This window comes from Bos javanicus, chromosome 16, assembly GCF_032452875.1.
Source record: "Bos javanicus breed banteng chromosome 16, ARS-OSU_banteng_1.0, whole genome shotgun sequence".
NCBI lineage: Eukaryota > Metazoa > Chordata > Mammalia > Artiodactyla > Bovidae > Bos > Bos javanicus.
In genome coordinates this window covers 44,316,324-44,334,328 of record NC_083883.1, presented here as the reverse complement: position 1 = coordinate 44,334,328, position 18,005 = coordinate 44,316,324, and the positions used below count along the sequence as shown (strand labels likewise).

General features: G+C 42.2%; 1 protein-coding gene across 7 annotated transcripts in view; it reads left to right on the top strand.

Moving 5' to 3' along the window:
* NMNAT1 (nicotinamide nucleotide adenylyltransferase 1) overlaps positions 1-18,005 on the top strand; it is a 58,229-nt gene that overhangs the window by 28,211 nt on the left and 12,013 nt on the right. Inside the window, exons 1-4 of one of the 7 annotated variants that reach the window (XM_061382781.1) lie at positions 1-98; positions 764-892; positions 9,460-9,578; positions 10,403-10,782. The gene's annotated coding sequence lies outside the window, so the exon portion shown is untranslated. Of the gene's footprint in view, positions 310-763; positions 893-9,459; positions 9,579-10,402; positions 10,783-18,005 lie in introns of all 7 variants that reach the window. The other 6 variants (XM_061382784.1, XM_061382782.1, XM_061382787.1 and 3 more) reach the window with 6 other exon arrangements.

Sequence of the window (18,005 nt, the reverse complement as noted above, 5' to 3'; positions counted from 1 at the left end):
GGGTGCGGCCGCGGGTGTTACCCTCATTGGCGTTCGGGCTGCGGAGCGTCTCCTGGAGGATTCGGGCCGCTCTGCCCTGAGGACGTGGTGAGGCCGTGGTAAGTCCGTACATGGAGCCCCTGAGAATCCGTCTCTGGCCGAGGCAGCCCAGGATTCTTTTTTAAAGCCGATAGCACAGACGAGTCCAAGATGTTAGGCTCTTTGAGGGTCAAATACAACTGTCCCTGAAGCGAGGTCACTTTCAAGTTTGGGACAAGGAGTCTTACCCCTTCATTTTTTCAGCTTCTCTCCGTGGAACCAAAACCCTCGGTAAATTTCCCTTTGGCCTTTGGAAAAGGTGACTTAACTCTGAAAAAAACAAAATTCTTTTCTAGAAGCTTCTTGGGCTTGGTGGAAGCGAGGCGGGGGGCGCTTCTCTTTTTTCTGAACTGCCTTCCAAATCTGTAAAGGACTAGATCCACCTTCCTGGTAGCGGTTTGATATTCTATTTGAGAAGACTACTAGCTGTTGGCACCATTCTTAAAAGTTACTCAGAAATTAAGTGAAAACCGTCTTCAGATGTTCGCAGCCCATATCCTTGAAGTTATTAGTCCACAGGACAACATCAAGGTTTACGGAGAAATTGTTTCTCCTATTTTGTCTTTAAAAATAATTGTTTCTATCACTCAGGATAAACTTCCAAGATTATCATAGAACTCCACCAAAATGAATTATCTGTCCGATCATAGAATTTCTTACTTATCACAGTAAGTTGTCTTTCCAGGGTTACAGTTTGTATGTGAAACAACTGTTCCAAGTTCAACTTAGAAAAGACTGTTGACACACAAGTTGGAATGGTTCCAATAGCCTACTTTGCTAAACGGTTTGGATTCACAGAACTTCCGTTGTAAAAGTAAGTGTGTGTTATATTCATAAAATTAGCTCTAATTTTTGATATGTGAATATGGGTGGAAGTGTCAACGTTTTGGGGTAATATGGATCTCCCAGTGGCAAATAATTAGGGTCAGTGCCACAGAAAACAAAATTGGGAAATATACGCCTTTTACCATTTGAAGATGTTGCTGAATAAACATCTCCCTGTGTTTGTACCCTAATTTTGATGATGATAATGAGGTGTTCTATTTAGGCATTTGTGTTGGTTTTAGTGTGTGTAATTTTAGAAGCAGTGAAGGAAAGGCCTCTCCATATGTGCATTGTATTAATATTTGCCTGCTTTTTCATGGTGACTTAATCTGATTTAGAGGCTCTGTGTTGAGAGTTTTCTTACGTACTTTGGGTTCTTGTTTAGAGTTAGTGGGTAATGAAAAAGTATTTCTAGTGCATAGGCAAGAGAAATTGGTTTAGGATCCACTTCTCAAACAAAAATAGAATCCAAGCCTGGAGGGAGGTTGGGGAGAGAGGAGAAGAAATTGGAAAAAGGAATGAACGTTAAGTAGGTCGTCACAGGAGAGAGCATTAGGGAATGTAACCTCAGAACTGGGAGTCATAACTGAAAAACCAGATAAATACTACCTGGCAGCTGGAGGAGTTTAGGACACTTCAACCTGGACTTGGGATGAGAGTCCAGAGAGCTCTCCAGCTAGGTAAGGAAAATGCAGGGTCAGATGAAACTTAAGTGGCTAACAAGAAGTACCATGAGCCAAAGGCACTCTGAACACATGGGCCTCTTTTAAATGTCTGCCAGTAGATAATGTACCATTGTAAGTCTGTGTAGTGGTTACGAGTATGAACTTTCAGAGTCAAGGTTGTTACACAAACTGTGACATCTTGAGCAAGTTGATCAGCCTCTTTCAGCTTCAGTTTCCTCATCTGCTAAAAAAGAGATGATAGGGGACTTCCCTCGTGGTCCAGTGGTTAAGACTACACTTGTACTGCAGGGGGCATGTGTTTGATCCCTGGTCAGGGAACTAAGATCCCACATGCCTCCTCCCCCCCACCCCCAAAAAGAGGGGATAATAATAGTACCTCCTTCATTGGAATGTTATAAGTATCACATTATTGTTGTTGTTGTTCAGTCACTAACTCAGTCCGACTCATTGCGATCCCTTGAACTGCAGCGTAACAGGCTTCTCTGTCCATCCCTATCTCCCTGAGTTTGTTCAAACTCATGTCCATAGAGGCAGTGATGCCATCCAATCATCTCATCCTCTGTCACCCTCTTCTCCTCTTGCCCTCGATATTTCCCAGCATCAGGGTCTTTTCCAATGAATCGGCTCTTTACATCAGGAGGCCAAAGTATTGGAGCTTCAGCTTCAGCATCAGTCCTTCCAATGAATATTCAGGGTTGATTTCCTTTAGGATTGACTGATTTGATCTCCTTGTCCAAGGGACTCTCAAGAATCTTCTCCAACACCAGTTTGAAAGTGTCATTTCTACAGTGCTCAGACTTCTTTATGGTCCAACTCTCACATCCATACAGGACTACTGAAAAAATCATAGCTTTGACTATATGGACTTTTGTCATCAAAGTGATGTCTCTGCTTAGTATCTTGCTTGGTACACAGGAAGAACTCAATGGATGTTACTGATATATTTATCACCATCATTACATAAGCATAATTGGAGATAAATATATAGATATATTTGTCTGCAATGGGTCTGCATTGCTGCATGTGGACTTTCTCTAGTGTGGCTAGCACGGGCTACTTGTCATTGTAATGTGCAGGCTTCTCATTGCAGTGGCTTCTTTTGCTGCAGAGCATGGGCTTTGGGGCAATTGGCTTCAGTAGCTGTGGTACACAGGCTTAGCTGCCCTGAGGAATGTGGAATCTTCCCAGAGCAGACCGTGTCAGACTTCTCAAACCCGTGTCTCCTGCTTTGGCAAGTGGATTCTTAACCACTGGACAACCAGGAAAGTCCCCAATAGTTCCATATTAACTTTTAAAAATTATAGGAAAGTAGAAAAAGGAAGAGAATTCTTCATGGAATTTTTTGATGTTTTCCCCCATGAAATGTTTTAACTATGACATATGTAATTAGGAATCCCATTTTTACATATCTTTATTTTACAGTAAGTAGAATATAAAGACTAATGGTACATTAAATATAGCCAAGGTTTCAGATTAGCTGAGCATTTAGAAATTCAGTATTCCATTCAATTCAATTAGTATTTAGAAAGTTTTCACTGTCAGGGCTTAACAACTGTGAAAAAAGTAGTGGGAAGACTAACTTTAAATTTCAGTTTCTTTAAATTTTAAATGGAGTGTATTAGGTATCAAACATCAAATTTTTTTTTTCCTATAGTAAATTTAATGAGTGTGATGCTTAATGTTTTATTTTCTGAAACTTCCTCTAACATTCTCCCAGAAAGTTGCTTCTAGGTGCACATACCCAACATTTTGCTTCAGAGACATTATATCCCTGGATCCCAGGTCCCACATGTGTGATCTGCATGTCCGACTCTTTGTGACCCCATGGTCTGTGGCCCAACAGGCTCCTCTGTCCATGGCATTCTCCAGACAAGAATACTCCCCATTTCCTCCAATAGGGGATCTTCCTGACCCAGGGATTGAATCAGTGTCTTCTGCATCCCCCACATTGGCAGATGGATTCTTTACCAGTGTGCTACCTGAGAAGCCCAGGTCCCAAATGAAGAACTGTTAAAATAAATTGTGAGAGAGTACTGCTGCTAGTGGCTGTTTAAAGTATGAGGGGCTCAAAAAAAAAGGCAGTTTTAAAACTGTGTGATTTTCACCTGCATTGGGAAGAGCATAATTTATATTTCATAAGATATGAGTAACATCAAATAAATGTTGTTTAATGAATTTAAGTCTGGTAAAATGAGATTTGGTTTTGGAGGAAATGATAAAACCATAAAAGCAAATAAAAATTCAAAAAGGAATGAATTCGGTCATTTGTAGAGCTGTGGATGGACTTAGAGTCTGTCATACAGAGTGAAGTAAGTCAAAAAGAGAAAAACAAATATATGTTAATGCATAGATACGTAATCTAGAAAAATGGTATAGATGAACCTATTTACAGGGCAGGAATAGAGATGCAGACGCAGAGAACAGACATTGGATGTGAGGTGAGGAAGAGGAGGGTGGGATGAGTTGGGAGAGTTGCACTGACCTATATACACTGCCGTGTGTAAAATAGAGCCCAGCAGAAAGCAGCTGTAGAGCACAGGGAGCTCAGCTGAGGTCTCTGTGGCGACCTAGAAGGGTGAGTTGCTGGAGGTGGGAGGGACGCTCAAGAGGAAGCAGAAAATGTATACGTGTAGCTGATTCACTTTGTTGTACAGCAGAAACTAACACAACATTGTAAAGCCATTACACTCCAATTAAAAAATGTATATATATTCATGTAGATTCTTTTACCGTCTGAGGTGTCAGGGAAGCCCTAAAGAATCTGCCTGCAATGCAGGAGACGTAGGTTCGATCCCTGGGTCAGGAAGATCCATCCCCTGGAGAAGGGAAAAGCAACCCACCCCAGTATTCTTGTCTGGAGAATTCCACGAACAGAGAAGCCTGATGGGCTATAGTCCATGGGGTCGCAAAGAGTCGGACACGACTGAGCGAGTAACACTTCCACTTTTCATGTAGATAGATTTTAAAATATAATAATAAAAGGAACTAAAGAGAAAAGCAAGTGAAGATTCAGTTTTGTAGGTTGTGGATTAAAGTGCTGCTTTAATGCTTATCAATTAAGAAATAGAACTTCATTTTCTGGAGTTAGGTTCAGAAAGTTGTATAATTTTAAGACACAAAAGTATTAAGCAGCCTTGGTCTTAAGAAACAGCCTCTTGTATTTAGAAAGAGTCAGTTAAATTTTTTCAGCTAGAGAAAAATGGCTGGATTCTGAATGTACTTTGAAGATGGAGTCATTGAGATTTCCTAATGGGGTATGAGGAGAAGAAAAGCAGTGCATTTAGGATGATTTGAGGTACTTGACTTTAGCAACTGGAAGGGCTGGAGTTGTCATCAGCTCAGATCTTCAAGTAGATCAGATTTGGGGGTCGGAAAAGTGAAAGTGAAAGTTTCTCAGTCATGTCCAACTCTTTGCGACCCCGTGGACTGGGAGTGGGTTCCCTTCCCCAGGGGATCTTCCCAACCCAGGGATAGAACCCAGGTCTCCCACATTGGAGGTGGATTCTTTACTAACTGAGCTATCAGGGAAGCCCGGTGGCAAGATAGTTCAGAAAAAAAAAAGAAACTTCTGATAAAAATCTTGAGGTAAATTGACATTTGACATTTATTTGACATGTTAATAAGATCTAAAGAATGTAAAAAGGCTGTTAAAAGTGAAAGTGTTAGTTGCTCAGTCGTGTCCGACTCTTTGGGATCCCATGGACAGTATCCCGCCAGGCTCCTCCGTCTATGGGATTTCCCAGGCAAGAATACTGGTGTAAGCAGGCATTCCCTCCTCCAGGGGATCTTCCTGACCCAGGGACTGAACCTGGGTCTCCTTATTGCAGGCAGATTCTTTACCATCTGAGTCACCAGGGAAGCCCATGTTATTTTTAAATAGTTTCTGTTAATCATAGTAAGAGAATTACTTAAGGGGATTTCACTGTCAGCATACGAGTTACTCGAGTTTCTAATTCCTAAGTTTTAGTGCAATGTTTGGAACGTGGAAGGTGCTCAGTAAGTGTTGGTGTGGAGAATGGATAGTGTGTTCAGGTGGTACCTCCTGCAGCAGGTACCACCTGAACAGAGAAGCAGATGGAAAGCAGTCATTCCCGTTTGTGAAGGTCTGTGTCTGTCATCAATGTGCTTGGAGATGTTTGTATTAAACTTGTTCCTTCTGGGACTTCCTGGGCAGTCCAGTGGCTAAGATTCCACACTCCCAGTGAAGTCCCAGAAGGAACAAGAACTTAGATCCCACATGCCTCAACTAAAGATCTCAAATGCTGCAACTAAAAAAAAAGAAAAAAAAACCCACAGCTAAGACCTGGTGCAGCCAAATAAATAAATATTTTTTTAAATGAACTTATTTCTTCTGCCAAGAAATACTCTTCTTTTTCCTCAAGAAACACCATTTTCTCCCCATCCCAAAGACTTGAGAGCATCTGTGAGTGGCTAGTTCCTTCTTAAAACCCCTCAGAATCTGTGAATACATACAAAACAAGCCAGAAGACAGGGTAGCATGGCAGGTCAGTTGGCTGTTTTCTCTAGAGAGCAGTTTACTGTCATGATGCAAGAGATTGGTGTCACCAGGTGGAGGAGTTCATGATGATTTTTACTCTAAAAGTTCCTACTGCACTTTTAAAGAAGCGATAGATTGACCTTGTTCAAATATACAGTCTGGATCACTGTTTTTTTTTTTTGAAATTAGACCCCTTGTTCATTACTAAGATTTTTATTTTTATTTTTCCTTCTCTGTACTTATTTTTATCACAGTCATCCAGTAGATGCTACTAACTTTACTGAAACAGAATAAAGGAGGTTCAGAAAGTCCAAGTGATGATCTTAAGAATATCTAATAGGAGATCCTTATTGAGGCTGAATTTGGTTGTGATGTCGACCCAGTGATTTTGGTTGAACTGTTCATCTTTATCCATCATCAGTGCTCATAAAACTGTCACCTGACAGCTTTCTTCCTAATGACTGGTTTTGATGTGCTTCCTGTTCCACTGACCACTTCATCTAGGAGTAGCAGGGTGGAGATGGTCATATATGCTTGCTGGCAGTTGTCAGGTGACAAGGCTCCTGGAAAAGATTGAACCTGCTGAAGACACGTATCTAAGGCAAGGGACCAGCAGGGCTCAAATGCTAGCTTCAGACTGTTGATTTAGTGTCTGGCCTTGGACGGATCACACTGGCCAGCCAAGTCAGCCCCAGGCTTGAGAAAAGCACTGTAGGATAAAAAATGGGATCTAATTAAATGAGCAGAAATAACATGAGAAGGATGACTTTTTATTTTTTTTAATGTAGACCATTTTTAAGGTCTTTGTTGAATTTGTTACAATATTGCTTCCGTTTATGTTTTGGTTTTTGACCCCAAGGCATATGGAATATTAGTTTCCTGACCAGGGATCAAACCCACAGCCCCTGCTTTGGAAGGCAAAGGGTTAACCGCTGGACTGCCAGAGAAGGATGGCTTTTATACTCCATTCTAACCCTCTCCATTTTTTTTGGCCATTCTGCCTTCGGAATCTTAGTCCTTGACCAGGAATTGAACCTGTGCCCACTGCGGTGGGAGCATGGAGTCTTAACCACCGGATCACCAAGGACGTCCCAGGGAAGGATGGCTTTTTATATCCCATTCTAAGCCTCTCCTCTTTTTTTTTTTTTTTTTTGGCCATGCTGCCTGCAGGATCTTAGTCCTTGACCGGGAGTTGAACCTGTGCTCCCTGCAGTGGGAGCACGGAGTTTTAACCACTGGACTGCCAGGGAAATCGCTCTCCACTTTTATGTGCTTCTTGGAGCACCTGCTTTAAGAGGAACTAGGGCTTCCCCTTGCAACCTAGCGGGTTGACCGTAAGTTTCCACTTGTGGGAAAACCTGAGCAAACTTTTTGGCCAACCTATAACAATCCTAGCTGAGCATTTACTTCCCTTGAAGGGCTGACACGCCTTTGACAGGGCTAGGTTACTCTGGAAGTTTGTAATTACCTGTAGAAACCAAGCTGCTCACTGAGAGCAGCACAGACAAGTAGTACAGTTCAGGAGTGGTTTTTGCCTGTATTGGGGAAGAAAAGAGCACTGTGAGGAATTACTTGTCTTATAATTGCAACACATACTTTAAATGTTTTTGCTGAAAGGATTTTTTAAAAGGTACCAATTTAGCAAGAGATGGAAGGCTTGCTGCTTAATGTGCCAACCCAGTTCCACTGTCAATTAATGTCTTAACTTTTTTTGTATGTATAATTCTGGTAAAGTGGAATTCACCCTCCAAAAAGAAATATCTCTCATGGAGTTTTTAAATTTCCCTGGTGAAATGTTTTGACTGTGACATGTATCTAATTAGGAGGTCTCTCTCTCCATCTTTATTCTTTTAAAAGGTTTATTTTTAAAATTTTTTGGCTGTGGTGGGTCTTAATTACTGCACTTAGGTTTTCTCTAGTTGTGGCAGGTAGGGGCTACTCTTCATTGTGGTACCCGAGCTTCTCATTGCACTGGCTTCTCTTGTTGCAGAACATGGGCTCTAGGCACACAGGCTTCAGTAGCTGCAGAGCATGGGCTCAGTGGTTGCAGCTCATGGAGTTAGTTGCTCTGCAGCATATGGGATCTTCCCAGACCAGGGATCGCACAGGTGTCCCCTGCATTGCAAGGCAGATTCTTAACCACTGGACCACCAGGGAAGCCTCCATCTCTATTTTTTTAGTTTGAGGTAGAAAATAAATGTTGAAGACTAAAGGTGCATTGTATACAGCCAAGCTTTCAGATTAAGATGAGCCTTTAGAAATTCAGTATTTAAAAACGTACACAGTCGGTTGCCAAAAATGTTAACACTATGGTGCAGACTCCCTCAATGAAGGATCCCACACCAAATACAGAAAACATCCTCTTTAGTGCCTGTGGGACCGGTTCCATCCGAATAAGCAGCACAGTAAAACCTAAAAAGATGGCAGAACAGCATCAGTTTACTGGGTTGAATTGCCTCAGAAATATTATATTCTTTTTTTTAAAGATTTTATTAAAATATAGTTAATTTATAATGTGTTAATTTCTGCTGTGCAGCCAAGTGATTCAGTTATACACATTCTTTTTTATATGCTTTTCCATTATGGTGTTTCACAGGATGTTGAATATAGTTCTCTGGGCTGTACCTTAGGACCTTGTTGTTTATCCGTCCACTATGTAATAGTTTGTCTCTGCTAATCCCAAACTCCCGATCCTTCCCTCCCCACCCCACCCCTGCCTTGGCAACCGCAGTCTATTCTCTGTGTCTGTGAGTCTGTTTCGGAGATACGTTTCATAGATACGTTCATTTGTGGCGTACTTTAGAGTTGACATACAAGTGATACTATGTGGTATTATCTTTCTCTTTCTGACTTCACTTGTGGCTTCCCTTGTGGCACAGCTGGTAAAGAATGCCCCTGCAATGTGGGAGACCTGGGTTTGATCCCTGGGTTGGGAAGATCCCCTAGAAAAGGGAAAGGCTATCTACTCCGGTATTCTGGCCCGGAGAATTTCATAGACTATAGTCCTTGGGGTCACAAAGAGTCAGACACAACTGAGCAACTTTCACTTCTAACTTCACTTAGTATAATAATCTCTAGGTCCATCTGTGTTGCTGTAAATGCCATTATTTCATTCAGAAATATATTCTTGAATGCAAAGCTAAATCACGGTGTTTCCTTGTGTATCTGTTGTGGAACAAAAGTGCTCAAAAGTTGGTCAGGCTAAGGTTTTCCTCAATAGAGGTTGTGTTCTTACTATTGGCAATGCTGGTGATAGTAACTGTGACAGTTCTTTTTTAAAATAATTCCCCCATTATCTCCTTTAAATCTTATAGCAAAACTGCGAAGCAGGTTTTTTAATCTCCTTCTTTTTTTTCTTTTGGCTGCACCAAGCATCTTGTGGGATTTTAGTTCCAGGTCTGGATGCTAGGCCTCAACAGTGACAGCATGGAGTCCTAATAACTCTACCACCAGGGAATTCCCTTAGAAAAAAGGCTGGAAAGCTCCGGGAGGTAAAGTATTAATAGCTTCTTCTGTTTGGGATGTGGGGCATTTGAACTGGCCTCCCTCAGTCTCCATAGCTGGTGCTCTTGTCTGTTGCACACACTGCCTCTTGTGGAGTTGGGGTTTAGTAGAGACTCTCTCTAGAACCCTGCCTACGGCACCCCAACAACTGTTTTCATTTTATAAAAATTTAGACATTGTCTTTATTTAAATTGCACATCACTATTAGAAGTTCATACAAAAGAAAATATAACTAAAATATATTAGTTAAAGTATTCCTAAAACTTCTACACATTTCAGAGTCCAACTCTTCTGTATCACTTTTTGACTTCAAGTAGTCGAGGTCCCTGTGTTTCTACCCATGTCGTCTTCTCAGTATCTAATTATTGAATAAGTGGGTAAATCTGATATTTTTATATTATAACTATAAAGAATTTTATAATATCAAAATGTTTATATTGAGTTGGCTGAAAAGTTCGTTTAGAAAGCCTGAATAAACTTTTTGGCCAACCCAATATTAAATTGGTTTCATATTCAAATTGTAGGACAACTCAAAGAGACACTAAGGAGCATTTTAAAGTTTTCCTTCATCTGAATTTCATTTCATTTTTTAAAAATGAGTTAATTTATTTTAATTGGAAGGTAATTACTTTACAATATTGTGGTGGTTTTTGCCATGCATCAACATGAATCAGCCATGGATGCACATGTGTCCCCCACATCATGAACCCCCTCTCCCTTCACATGAATTTTAAATGTGAGTTTTTTCTCAGGTTTCAGTCTGTGAGCTCTTGCAGAACAACAAGTCCTATCTTATCCATTTTTATTCTAGCTGCTGCTGCTGCTACTGCTAAGTCGCTTCAGTCGTGTCCGACTCTGTGCGACCCCAGAGACGGCAGCCCGCCAGGCTCCCTCGTCCCTGGGATTATCCAGGCAAGAAGACTGGAGTGGGTTGCCATTTCCTTCTCCAATGCATGAAAGTGAAAAGTGAAAGGGAAGTCGCTCAGTCGTGTCCAACTCTTAGCGACCCCATGGACTGCAACCCACCAGGCTCCACCATCCATGGGATTTTCCAAGCAAGAGTACTGGAGTGGGGTGCCATTGTATTCTAGCAGCATCTGGCAAATAGACAATAAGTATATGACTACACTTATTAAGAATGACTCCACACTTACCAACTGTGAAGAAAGTAAAGATGATATTGCTAACCAGGTTGGTAAGGAGAGGTTGACTGCAGTATCGAGAAGATCTGGGCCTACAAATCAATATACCAGCTCATACACTAATTGATTACTTATTAGAAGAAATCCACACTGTTAACATAAAACCAGAAGGTGCTGACCCTTGAATTCTAATTGTGGCATGAAGTTCATTTGGCTCCAGGCAACTCACTTCTCTTAAGAACCTTTGTTCTTTACCATGACTGCAAATTAGTGCTAGCATCAATGATAATATTGAGTTATGAATATTCTTAATGCTGAGAGTTATTAATATTCTTAATTTGTGGACAGTGTTCACCATTTTTTTTTTTCCTACTTTAAAAAACTATTTTATTTTTGACTGCGCTGGATCCTCACTGCGGCTCTCGGGCTTTCTTTAGCTGTGAGAAGGGGCTACTCTCTAGTTTCAGTGCACGGGCTTCTCCTCCAGTGGTTTGTCTTGTGGAGCACAGGCTCTAGGCACACAGGCTTCAGTAGTTGCAGCACGTAGACTCAGTAGTTGTGGTGCACAGGCCAAGTTGCCCCGTGGCATGTGACCCAGACCAGGGGTCAAACCTGTGTCCCCTGTACTGGCAGGCACATTCTTAACTACTGCACCACCAGGGAAATCCTACCATTTAAAAAATTCATGTTAATTTGATATGTTGGTGAAAAAACATTTTGTGGAAATTCTGGCCTCTAGAGTGAGGAAATACACCCTACATCTTAACAGTAGTACACAAACCTCTCCTAGTAGAAGCTGGCAAATTTGAATTAGGCAAATTACAAGGGGTATCATAGTTTCCAGTCCTTCCCTATCACTTAAGTGGAATCTCAGTTTTCAGATTTTTTAAAAATTTTCTTATTTTTAGGACTGCAATTTATTTTAAATGTGTAAAATTGCATTTGTTTCATTTGACCATTGAAAAAGGTATTAACTGACTTTTTTGGCCAAGATGGATTTCTGACATAGAATCAGAAATAACAGGTCAAGTCATAATCTGGTCGAGTGTGCCCGTGTCGCCCTCAGCCTTGGAGACATCAGCTAATGTTAGGCTGTTGGCTCTGGTCTCTTGGGCATCCATAAAGTGAAACATTCGCACCCTAATTGTCTGCCATTTAAGGACTTCTTATTACTGGAAGTAGAACTTTTAACCTGTATGACTGCTGGTTAAAAGTTAAACTCTGTCTGCCCAAATCCCAACTCTCCTCGCTGGACTGAGAGTTTTGACTTTTCAAAGAGGTGAAGCAGGTGACTGCCATTGATAATAGGGGCAAAACAATGGGGCAGGCTGCATTTAAGCACATAACAGGAACAGCAGCGGGCACCCGAACAACTTCACAGGTAAGACATGCATGCTGAGCTGCCAGGTGTGGAGGTGGCTGGAGAAAGAACTTACCTTAGCAGAACATAGAACTGGAGGGTCAGAATGGTGATGGCAAACAGGAACACTGTCACTTGGCTGCATGGAACACAGTGAGTTACATTGTACATTATTGTTTCAGTGATATGAATGGCTTTAAGAAACCAAATTCAGGTTCTGTTTCATGGTAATGTTACGTCAGACCACAGAAATAAAATTTTAAACAGAGCAAAGATGAATTGACATCCATCCCATTAGGACAAAATTGTCTAATGATACTACAGTAAGGACAATAGTTAGCATTTATCGAGTTCCTACTATGTAGCAGGCAGGCTTTCCAGGTGGCACAGTGGTAAAGAGTCCTCCTGCCAATGCAGGAGATGAGGGTTAGATCTGTGGGTCAGAAAAATCCCCTGGAGAAGGAAATGGCAACGTGCTCCAGTATTCCTGCCTAAGAAATCCCACGGGCAGAGGAACCTGGTGGGCCACAGTACATGGGGTTGCAAAGAGTTGGACACGACTGATGAGGCACATACTATGTAGCAGGCACTGTGACACTGGTCTCTAAGGAATCTTGAGAACCTTGATTTAGTTACCGTGGCTGTAAATGCTGAAAGACGACCCACAAGCAATAAAAAGAGTTATTACTGTTCATAATTAGTAGGGAAATGTGTCACATTTTTAATTTACTTTTTCACTTAATATACATACAGTTCAGGACTTCCTTGGTAGTCCATTGGTTAAGAATCTGCCTTGCAATGCAGGGAACACAGGTTCGATCTCTGGTCTGGGAACTAAGATCCCACATACTGAGGCACCACAACTACTGACTCGAGCCTCAATTAGAGGGTCCAAGCACCTCAACAAAGATCTCATCTGCCCCAACTAAGACCCAGCACAGACAAATAAGTAAATATATATTTTTAAAAATGCACACAATCCTATGAGATGAGACTGTGGTTTCCTATCTTACAAATGAAGAAACTGAGGCTCAGAAAAATTAAATGTCTTATCTCAGGACAAACACCTGATATAGTAAGCGGTAAAGTAAAAGTATAAGTGTTAGTTGATCAGTTGTGTCTGACTCTTTGGGACCCTATGGACTGTAGCCCACCAGGCTCCTCTGTCCATGGAATTCTCCAGGCAAGAATACTGAAGTAAGCGGTAAAGCTACAGTTTGAACCAGGTCTGAGAGTCACGAGATAACCTGGAGTAATAGGCAAGTTTGGCCTTGGAGTACAGAATGAAGCAGGGCAAAGGCTAACAGAGTTTTGCCAAGAGAATGCACTGGTCATAGCAAACACCTTCTTCCAACAACACAAGAGACAGTTCTACACATGGGCATCACGATATGGTCAATACCAAAATCAGATTTATTATATTCTTTGCAGCCAAAGATGGAGAAGCTCTATACAGTCAACAAAAACAAGACCAGGAGCTGACTGTGGCTCAGATCATGAACTCCTTATTGCAAAATTCAGACATAAATTGAAGACAGTAGGGAAAACCACTGGACCATTCAGGTATAAACTAAATCAAATCCCTTACGATTATACAGTGGAAGGGACAAATAGATTCAAAGGATTAGATCTAATAGAGTGCCTGAAGAACTATGGACAGAGGTTCATGACATGGTATAGAAGGCAGTGATCAAGACCATCCCCAAGAAAAACGCAAAAAGGCAAAATGGTTGTCTGAGGAGGCTTTATGAATAGCTGAGAAAAGAAGAGAAGCAAAAGGCGGAAGAGAAAAGGAAACATATACCCATATGAATCAGAGTTCCAAAGAATAACAAGGAGAGAGAAGAAAGCCTTCCTAAGTGAACAGTGCAAAGAAATAGAGGAAAACAATAGAAAAAGACTGGAGATCTGTATTAAGAAAATTAGAGATATCAAGGGAACATTTCATGCAAAGATGGGCACAATAAAAAACAGAAAGAGTGTGGACCTGAAAGAAGCAGAAGATATTAAGAAGAGGTGGCCAGAATACATGGAAGAACTAAACAAAAAAGATCTCAATAACCTAGATAACCATGATGGTGTGATCACTCACCTAGAACCAGACATCCTGGAATGTGAAGTCAACTAGGGCTTAGGAAGCATCACTACAAACAAAGCTAGTAGAGGTGATGGAATTCCAGCAGAGCTGTTTTAAATCCTAAAAGATGATGCTGTGAAAGTGCTGCACTCGGTATGCCAGCAAATTTGAAAACTCAACAGTGGCCACAGAACCAGAAAAGGTCAGTTTTCATTCCAATCCCAAAGAAAGGTAATGCCAAAGAATTTTCAAATGACCACACGATTGCACTCTTCTCACATGCTAGCAAAGTAATGCTCAAAATTCTCCAAGGAAGGCTTCAACAGTACATGAACAGAGAACATCCAGATGTTCAAGCTGGATTTAGAAAAGGCAGAGGAACAGGAGATCAAATTGCCAAGATCTGTTGGATCATAGAAAAAGCAAGAGAGTTCCAGAAAAACATCTGCTTCTGCTTTATTGATTACATCAAAGCCTTTGACTGTATGGATCACAACAAACTGTGGAAAATTCTTCAGGAGATGGGAATACCAGACCACCTTACCTGCCTCCTGAGAAATCTGTGTGCAGGTCAAGAAGCAACAGTTAGAACCAGACATGGAACAATGAACTGGTTCCAAATTGGGAAAGGGGTACATCAAGGCTATATATTGTCACCCTGCTTATTTAACTTCTATGTAGAGTACATCATGCAAAATGCCAGGCTGGATGAAGCATAAGCTGGAATCAAGATTGCCTGGAGAAATATCAGTAACCTCAGATATGTAGATGGCACCACCCTTATGGCAGAAAGCGAAGAGAAACTGAAGAGCCTCTTGTTGAAAGTGAAAGAGGAGAGGAAAAGGCTGGCTTACAACTCAACAGTCAAAAAACTAAGATCGTGGCATCCAGTCCCATCACTTCATGGCAAATAGATGGGAAAACAATGGAAACGGTGACCGACTTTATTTTGGGGGGCTCCAAAATCACTGCAAATGGTGACTGCGGCCATGAAATTAAAAGACACTTGTTCCTTGGAAGAAAAGCTATGACCAACCTAGACAGCATATTAAAAAGCAGAGACATTATTTTGCCAACAAAGATCCATCTAGTCAAAGCTATGGTTTTTCCAGTAGTCGTGTATGGATGTGAGAGTTGGACTTTATAAAGAAAGCTGAGCGCCAAAGAATTGATGCTTTTGAACTCTGGTGCTGGAGAACACTTTTGAGAGTCCCTTGGACAGCAAGGAGATCAAACCAGTCAGTCCTAAAGGAAGTAAGTCTTGAATATTCATTGGAAGAACTGATGCTGAAGCTGAGGCTCCAGTACTTTGGCCACGTGATGCGAATAACTGACTTATTGGAAAAGACCCTGATGCTGGGAAAGTTTGAAGGCAGGAGGAGAAGAGGGTGACAGAGGATGAGATGGTTGGATGGCATCACTGACTTGATAGACATGAGTTTGAGCAAGCTCCAGGAGTTGGTGATGGACAGGGAAGCCTGGCGTGCTGCAGTCCATGGGGTCGCAATGAGCTGGACATAACTGAGTGACTGAACTGAACTGAGAGTCCCAACCACACCCTTATGCTATGTTAGCCCTCCCTGCGGTTCACACTGGGTAACTCACATTGAGTGAGTTAACTGCCCACCACAACTTACACAACGAAATAAGGTCTGTGGTTACTGCTCAAACATTTTAAAAATTCTTTTGAAATTACATGTACATAGCTTCCATGCATATAGGAATATCTTCCACCTTAACTAGTAGTCCTCTTTCTTCACTGTAAACTGTTATTCACCTTCTTATTTATTTTATTAATTGGATTTAGCACTGAATGACTTTAGGGCACTTGTAGGAATCAGATCTCCCCTCCAAAGACAAAGGTTTATCCCCAGTGAAGATACTCAAAACAATAAGCAATTTGAAAATATACCCCCAGACTATTTATTTATTATTTTGTTTTATTTTTTGACACGTGAGATTTGAAGCTTGGAGTCTTAACCCCTGGAATGCCAGGGAAGCCCCCCTCACCTCCAAACTATTTGAAGCAAGTGGCACACAGAGCTAAAATAGAGTCTCGGGTTTAAGGTTACTAATAAAAGCATTAGTGTCCCTTTGGCTTCCCTTGTAGCTCGGTTGGTAAAGAATATGCCTGCAGTGCAGGAGACCCAGGTTCAATCCCTGGGTCGGGAAGATCTCCTGGAGAAGGAAATGGCAACCCACTCCAGAATTCTTGCCTGGAGAATTCCATGGACAGAGGAGCCTGGCAGGCTGCAGTCCATGGGGTGGCATGGTCGGGCTTGACTGAGCTAACTAACATGCTAACTAACTAGTGTACCTTTAGAGCTGTAAATCTGAAGGGTTGCCAAGTCAATCCCTTTAGCAGTCGGGCAACATAGATTTAATTGTACTGAGCATTCTGAAGTGTGACAAGAAAACCCAGTTTTTTTTTAAGTTTATGTTTTAAAAGCTGACTTAATGTTTCCAAAATGTTTCATTAACGTTTACACATCAGTGTTTTTGAAACTTAGTAATAATTTTAAAATTGAAAGTAATTTTCCTTAAACCTCCAAGCATGTTAGTCACTCAGTGGTATCCGACTCTTTGCAACCTCATGGACTGTAGCCCGCCAGGCTCCTCTGTCCATGGTATTCTCCAGGCAAGAATACTGGAGTGGGTTGCCGCACCCTCTTCCAGGGGATCTTCCTGACCCAAGGATCAAACCTGGGTCTCCTGCATTGCAGGCAGATTTTTTACCATTTGAGCCACCAGGGAAGCCCTTAAGCCTCAAGACAGCCCCAGGAAGAAATGACCTTTTTGCCACAGTGGGCTGGGGAGGGACACTTACAGCCTGAGCTGGTGAGATCTTGGCAGCCAACAGTGCAAGCGATAGGCTGAGTGAGCCAGACAGAAGTGAATCATGGTGACCGGGTCCCTGAGCACCTGGAGCAGGGCACGGAGGATCCAGAACAGTCCTGTTAGAGCTTCCAGACCTCTTCTCCACCTGCCAGGGCCTCCATCCATACACACCAGCCCTGCGAACACTGGGGGATGTGGAGGAAGTTCTCTCCAGGGGAGAGGGACAGGTCCTAGTCCTTTTAAAGCCACTCTAGGCTATGATAGGAGCTCCCTGTAACTTGATTCTTCTATGGCTTTAAGGGTCTGAAGTCTAAAGCTGGCTGTGTTAACAGTGAATTAGTAACACTGAGCTGGATATTTGAGACAGGTCACCAATGTGAAAAGAGGGAAAGCTTCCTTTAGGCTGAGAGATCAGCTTTCCTTTCTCAGCCCTTCCCCTCGGGAGGACCTGGAAACCTGAGCCCATCCCCAAGGGCAGGGGGAGTGCTTCAGGCTCTTTCATCCTTCCTTCTCTGAATAGCGAGCAACTCCGTCCCTCCGGGACCTGCTCAGTCTCCCTGGAGAGTGGTACCTGAAACTTGAACCAAGGCTGGACTCCAGCTGAACCCAGAGCCTCCACCAGGGTCCTTGAGAGCATGCTCAGTAGCTGGCCAGACACCCTAATTTCCCTGTGGGCCCAGATCAGATCAGATCAGTCGCTCGGTCGTGTCCGACTCTTGGCGACCCCATGAATCGCAGCATGCCAGGCCTCCCTGTCCATCACCAACTCCCAGAGTTCACTCAGACTCACGTCCATAGAGTCAGTGATGCCATCCAGCCATCTCATCCTCTGTCGTCCCCTGCTCCTCTTGCCCCCCAATCCCTCCCAGCATCAGAGTCTTTTCCAATGAGTCAACTCTTCGCATGAGGTGGCCAAAGTACTGGAGTTTAACTTTAGCATCATTCCTTCCAAAGAAATCCCAGGGCTGATCTCCTTCAGAATAGACTGGTTGGATCT